Source organism: Girardinichthys multiradiatus, chromosome 23 (genome assembly GCF_021462225.1).
Source record: "Girardinichthys multiradiatus isolate DD_20200921_A chromosome 23, DD_fGirMul_XY1, whole genome shotgun sequence".
Classification (NCBI taxonomy): Eukaryota; Metazoa; Chordata; class Actinopteri; order Cyprinodontiformes; family Goodeidae; genus Girardinichthys; species Girardinichthys multiradiatus.
Genome location: NC_061815.1, coordinates 20079729 through 20087257, shown reverse-complemented (window position 1 = coordinate 20087257; position 7529 = coordinate 20079729).

Sequence of the window (7529 nt, the reverse complement as noted above, 5' to 3'; positions counted from 1 at the left end):
CAAGATGCCCGATGAAAATAAATAAATAAATATGTAGAAGATTCCAAGAGCCTAATGATAACCCAAACTCTCCTCGGTGCCACACTACAATCGCTCCTCTTTTGAGGCTTTCCAGAACCAGACAACTTCATCTGCTTGTGGAGATTCTCATCATTAAAACAAAGAAACTGAGCACTCTTAGAACAAAGAAACAGAAACAATGAGGCATTTATTAAAGTCCCTGAGCCCAAACAGTTATTTTAGGTAGCTTCTAAACAGCTCCAGGAAGATGGATAAATTAGCCTCTAGAGACCAACTGTGCAAAACATCCTTTTGTAGTCAACTAAAATGTTCTTTATTTAGTAGGCACTTGTTTTCTGCCTAGTTCTGAAACAAAACCAGCAGCTGACTCATGATCTGTTCACATGATCACACCATGAGTCAGATCTCACAATGGTTATACATACTACAAAGTGCAATTGATTTTATCTGATAGATCCGCACAAATAACATAATAGTGAAGTGGAAGGAAAATCATGGATGGTTTTATTTGTAAATTAAGATCTGAAAAGTGTGGAGTGCATTTGGATTCAAACCCCTTAAGTCAATTTGTTCTAGAACCACCTTTCATTGCCATTACAGCCACAAGTCTTACATGGATGGGTTATACCTTTGCAAAGCTGGAGACGGACATTTCTCAGTCAGATTGCATGTCTGTGCCTTGACGATTACAAATTATTTTAAAGTGTCGCCACAGATTCTGAAATGGATTTAGATCTAGACTTTGCCTCTAATCATCCTACTGTAGCTCTGACTATATGTTTAGGGACGTTGAGCTGCTTGATGGTAAACCTCTACTCCAGTCTCAAGTCCTTTGGAGCCTCAAACAGGTTTCCTTGCTGGATATCCCTTAATTTAGGTACATCCATCTCCCCATAAACTCTGACTAGTATCCCTGTCCATGCAGAAGAAAAACATCCCCACACCAATATGGTGCCACCACCAATGTTATAGAACAGCTGTATTTATACCTAGATTAGATTACACACAGTGCAACTAGTTAGATGATGTCTGAAGGAAATTGTTTGCATTGAATTACATTAAGGGTATCAGAGATTAGGGAGCTGGATACAAATCAATGCCACACCTTTCATATTATTATTTGTACAAAATAAAAGTAAATGTTCTTCCCCTCATTTCACACTTATAGTCCACTTTATGTAGTTCTATCCCAAAAACTCCCAATAAAATAAGCTAAAATGTGTGGTTGAAATGTGACAAAATGTAAAAACATATAATGTGTATGAATACTTTTGGGGAGACACTGCCTGTAGTTGTCAGGTTAGGTGTAGCGGAGGACCCCAGAATGCAGACGAGCAGGAAGCATAGGTGGTGAGTGAATGATTTAATAAATAAATCTTACTTCAGAAGGTGGTGGCAAAAAACAGACATGGACAGGCTGGCAAGACAGGCTTGGCATGAGCAAAGGACATGAATAGAGAATGACGTGATCCAAATTGTTTCAGCGAGGAATGAACAGAATGAAGGTGTAAAAATGGAGCATGGTACAGGTGAAAAACAAAACTGATTAACATGGCAGGTGGACCGAATGAGGCTAATTGCAAAGAGAGCAAAACGTGACTGGAGCAAAACAGAAATTCAAGGATACAAACTAATCAGGAATACGTAATGTATACAGAACATGAACTAGAACACAAGAAACTAGAGCACAGCCAGGAAAATAATAAACAGAAACAAGATCCAAAACGTAAACTGAAAACAAGAATAACTAGAACCCAAACACCCTCAAATCATGACAGTAGTAGTAAATTCAAATGCTGCTGATTAATTAAATCCCCTTTACTTCAGGTTAACTTGCTGTAATCAGTAAGTTAAATTAGTCAATCAGTCAGTCATTTTCTACCACTTATTCCATAGTGGGTCGCAGGGGAGCTGATGACTATCTCCAGCAGTCTATGGGCAAGAGGCAGGGTACACCCTGGACAGGTCACCAGCCCATCGCAGGGCAACACACAAACAACCACGCACACACTCATTCACCTAAGGGCAATTTAGAGTTACCAATTAACCTAACAGGCATGTCTTTGGACTATCGGAGGAAGCCGGAGTACCCGGTGAGAACCCACGCATGCACGGGGAGAACATGCAAACTCCATGCAGAAAGACCCCAGGCCAGGAATCAAACCCAGGACCTTCTTGCTGCAAGGCAACAGTGCTACCAACTGCGCCACTGTGCAAGTTAAATTAAACCAATTAAAAACACCCATGATAAAGTTATGCATGACTTTCCTTGTCTCTGTTCATGCACACACTTGAATGACACATTGCACTGTATTGCATTCAGAAGACCGAGACACTTTTCAAAACGTATTCACAATCTTTCAGTCATAGTATTCCTAAACGTGCTGAATAGGAATAGAATGACTCCAGCTCTGATCAATTTTCTTTTATTGACCTGCCACATTGAAAAGGCCCCTACATGTTTATGTTACGCACTTCAAACTAAAAATAACGGTGCAGTCTGCAACAGCTTTCATTTTTTTCCACGTTGTCATTGAGCTCACAGAAAGAAGTATGTGATTATTTCCAGGGGGAATCAAGCTAATCTGACCTTGATTTCAAGCATTTAATTTAAATTAACTTCATCCAAAACGTGAACAATAAATGATCGGATCATCAAGAATTCTGCTTGTCTGATGTCAGACTGGAGCAGAATGATGAGGACCATAAACTGAAATGAAATCATGACAACATGTTCGTTTCAGCGCTGTGATTCCACACAAATAGTAAAGTAGAAATAAAACCTCGAATGCAATTAACTGTGTGATGTTCATCTTTCTAGCAAAAATGAAGATAACAGAAACGCTTCAGCTATAACGCTGATGAACAGGAGTCCACAGAGCGCGGTCATTGCGCAGATCTCCGGCAGACCGTTCCTGGCACAGATGTGGGCGCAGATTCTCTGACTCCGCTGGATCTGAGTCGAGAGCGCACAGCTGAGCCGCAAGATGCGCATTCCATGCAGGGAGGAGCTTCGGGATTTTCATCCCACTTGTTTCACGCCACTCTTGAGTAAAGACTCATTTTCCAAAGTAGATGTCGCGGAGAAAGGTGAGTCCATTAATGTGCGGCTGACGTCCGAGTAGCCTGTAAATTCATAACGCGAGGCTCGATTTGTATCCAAGTGCACTACTGAGGCGCTAAATGTGTATTTTTCTGCTCTTGTGACTTGGCGCAACCTGTGACTGGAACTGTTATATGTGCGTAATTTGGATTGAGGAAACCTTTTCAAATCGGATTGATGAAGAGTCCAAACGATGTGAGACTTTTGCGGCAATTTGCATCTGTTAAGTGGGTTAAAGAGCTTTGAGAACGCTGCCGGTTAAAGATTGAGAAAGTGGAACAAATGACCACAAATTACGCGTCAATGCATCATTGATTGAATTGGTCTATTAAAATGTGCCGGTAATGACTCGCCATTGATGTGATTCCTGCTCCAGCAGGTGCATCGTTAAAAAAAACTCTTGAGAGAAGGAATCATTTTTGTTGGTTTTTTTGGGGGGGGGACATTACTGTAAAAGTACCTGAAAATGTCGCCTGAAAGAAGAAAAATTACAACCTGCGGCTCCTGTGTATCTGTGCGGGTCCTGGCGGGTCGTGCATGCACGACGGCCACATTTTCTGATTTGTTTTATAGGATTCCAGTTGTTCTGTAAGCTATTCACTAATGAGAAGATGACAACTATTTTAAAAATAGAGGGGGCAAAATAAGAAGAAAGCCTTTAGTATTTTTTTTAGAGGAAGCGTGGAGGGCGGTAGCACTTGTATAATCCTTTATCTTTAAATACGCTGGGAACAAAACAATCATATTTCTGCAAATATTAATCTACCAGCTTGTGGAATTGAATTCGAGGCAGAAATTCAGAAAACATGGTCCTTCTGGAGGTTTGAATCCTGTATCGACTGATCAATCTTAGAGAATAAGAGAAGGTCTCAATAAATTATGTCTGATTTTTGTCAGGTCTGTCTCCAAGAATGAGAACTTTTAAAGATACTATTAATGGTATACGGTTCACTCGTCAATTCACACTATACTAAAATACGGCTTTGTAAGGAAGTATGGGTTTCCACAACAGAATTTCACAAGATAAACATAAATATTGATTTGTTGAAAAGTACATTGATGACAAAACAAAAATGAAACGGGCTAAAACCTGACTTGTGTGTTTTTGGGTTTATGACATGACAGGAGGGACAGGATTGCGGCTGGCTTTAGTAAACATTATCTCAGACAAGCAATTCTAAGTAGATTCTGAAGCATTTGAGTAAGGAGGGATTCAGCCTTACATGTTTGACTCTTCATATCACAACCTGTTTAAATTTCTGTTTGAATGACTGAATGATTAAGCATATTCTGCTTACATCACATTTAATAAACACATGATTTGTCAGTGTAGCTGCAGTCTAACTTTAGTCCACCTGAACAATTTCCCTTTTTCTCACTGCCAAGTGATGGGATTCTTTTCTTGTATAATCCTTTTAGTGTTGACTGGAATGATGCTGGCATGGCTATACTGCAGGTGCATGTGTGGTGTGTGTTTTAGTGGGGAAGTAGAGACATTTAGAACACATAGAAACGTCATTGGCACTTATTATCATCCCAATGGAACGAATCACCCTGACCGTGTGGTTTTCATTACAACTTGCCAAGATATCATCATGAAAAATCTTTGATAATGAAATCTGGCCATTCCAGTTTATGCTGGTCTTTTTCACAAACCATTTCCATTTGAGAGACAAGAAAAAAAAAGAATAAATATCAAAAGAAATACATTGACACTCCCAAGTTGCTTTATGCCTTATGTGATGTCACCAGAGGGACGTGCGAGAGGAAGTTCGCTTTTAATGAGGTCAACTTTATTTTGATTATTGAAAAGTTTACAACAAAAATAGTAAAATAACTAGAAAATCTGACCATGACATGTTCTTCGGGTTAAAATGTGTCTAAAGTGTGGTTGAATGATTTTACAGAAATATGTAGCTTTAAGCAGAGACAGCAAAATATCTCCAAAATGTGCAAATGAAAGTCCTGTTTATCTCTAATAGGGAGTCCCTGTGTTTATTAGTTAAAAGCCTTATGTTAAATGACAAATAACAATGTTAGGATGCATCTGCCAAACCATTAGCTGAAAATCTAACCCACCAGTGGAAATAATTAAATGTAAATCAGCATGCAACAGCAGTTCTTTGCCATCTTTTTTTTTAAAGAAAAAACATGACAGTGAATTGCATTTATTTTTGCCTAATGCTAGGCCCACATTTTTCCCTTTTTTATTAACTGCAAGCTGTTTAGGCACATATTCTGCAGCTCTAATGATTGAGCTTTGAAGTCACTGATTGTCCTTTATTGCTTCTTCAATCGTTTTCTTTAGTGTTAACAGAGGCACAGGTGGTCTTCAGAAAAAGATAAAAAACATGTTGTGATTAAACAGACAAGCAACACTGAAAAATGAGGAAAAAAAATTTCTCGTTATTATCAACAGATAAAGGTGACTAGTGTATTTTGTGGGTGGGATTTGAACTTGTCTTTTCAAGGAAAGCTTATTTTCTATTCTCTCTATGACTGCATCTCGGGTTTCATTTTCATTGCTTTTTAGAACATCCACCTTTGTCATTGCAATCAGGGAGGATTGTGCTAATGGTGAGACTGCACGCATTAGAAAATCATCGTATCTGCTCAACTGCACTAAGTTCTTAATCTTCACCTGTAAATATTAGATGTCTTCATAATAGTAAGATTAGGAGCGAAAGCTGAAGCCCGGTAAAAAATTGCATATTGTTTAAGTTTTTGTTTAATAAGAAGCTCTCGTACTGAGGAGGAAAAGACTATGGAAACAAATAACATGATTTTAATATACATCACCAATGCTCTTATTTTGACTTTATGTAACCGGTGCTCATTTATATAAATGAAACAGGCATTTTTGACAGAAATGAATGGGAACAAATGGAAGGTGTTGCACACATGAAAAAGGGTTAAAATAACCAACTCACAGCCAAGTAGAAGCAAACTCCCACCTTAGAGGCCTCAGCAGGGACAGTCAAGTCCTCCTAACTGCACGCATTATCCCCCCTGGGAAAATGTTGTTTGGGAGAGTATGTGAAGGTTGGTACATGTTGCCCCATTCTGCAGAGGCAAATGACTGATGCAGATCCCACAGTGCTGTACCAAGAAATATAGATCAAAAGTCTTGACAATTTTAAATTAACTTGAGTTTTTTTCCATTACTTTACATTCTCATTTATTGAATGAATGAATGAATGAATGAAATATTTATTTCAAACATCTAAACAACATATGCTAACACAAAAAATACAATAAAAATAAGAATGATAATCAAACATGAAATAAAAAAGAGAACAAGAATTCTTGTCATTGCAGTTACCCACAACGAAATGAGTTCCAGCTTCCCCACAAAATGTAGCATCTAATAACAAAAACAATAAAAACAGTAAAAAACAACAAATGATAATAATCAGCATCATAGCATTATTGCACAGTTACCTATGTACTGTCATATTGCACTAATCAGACATCAACTGTCAATCCATATGTTTGGATGTGTGTCTGTAAAGGAGTAGGGGTGGGGAGGTGATACTACTCTGTGAAATAAGCTCTTCTTCAGCCATGTAGTGTGTAGCGTGTCCCCCTGTCACCACTTCCCAGATGGCAGAAGAAAACAGTGAATGCCCCAAGTGAGTTACATCAGCTCTGATGGACGCCTTCATCTGCAGCCTGTCAGCATATATGGAGTTCAGTTGTAGCAGTGTAAACCCATTGACCCTTTGCGCTGTCTTCATTACCCAAATAAAAGCCCTCCTATTTTCTTCCCCAGAGTTCCCATAGCCCCATTGCAGCAGTGGCAGATAATGTTATCTTTAGGGCTCTGATAAAAGTTTCTGAGCAGCTGAGGTGGTAGACTGTCCTTTTTCAGTGTTCAGGAAGACAGGTCTTTGCTAAGCTTTCTTCACAAAGCTAGAGGTGTTTATTGACCTTCACTGATGTGAAGACCCAGGAACGTAATGAACTCAGCCCTTTCATACCCTTCCCCCTTGATAGTCAACAGACCCTTTTTATTCCTCAGAATTTTTCAAAAGTCCACAATAACCTCTTTGGTTTTATTGGTGTTTGAAACTAGGTTATTGTCTGTACACCATTTGATTAGATGTTGGACCTCCTGCCTGTAGAATGACTCATTATCTGAGATGAGTCTGACCATCTGACCTGGTGTCATCTGCAAATTTTGTGTGTGAAGAGGATGAAGAGGACTGGACTTAGCACACAGCCCTGCGGCACACCTGCACTCAGGATTATGGTTGAAATGTCTGGTTTCCTATCCTGACATTTTGTGGTCTGTTAGTGAGAAAGCCCATTATCCATACGAAGAGTGTGCTGGGCAATCCGTGGTTGGTGAGTTGATGAACCAGTTTGTGAGAGATAATAGTGTTAAAGGAGGGACTGAAGTCTG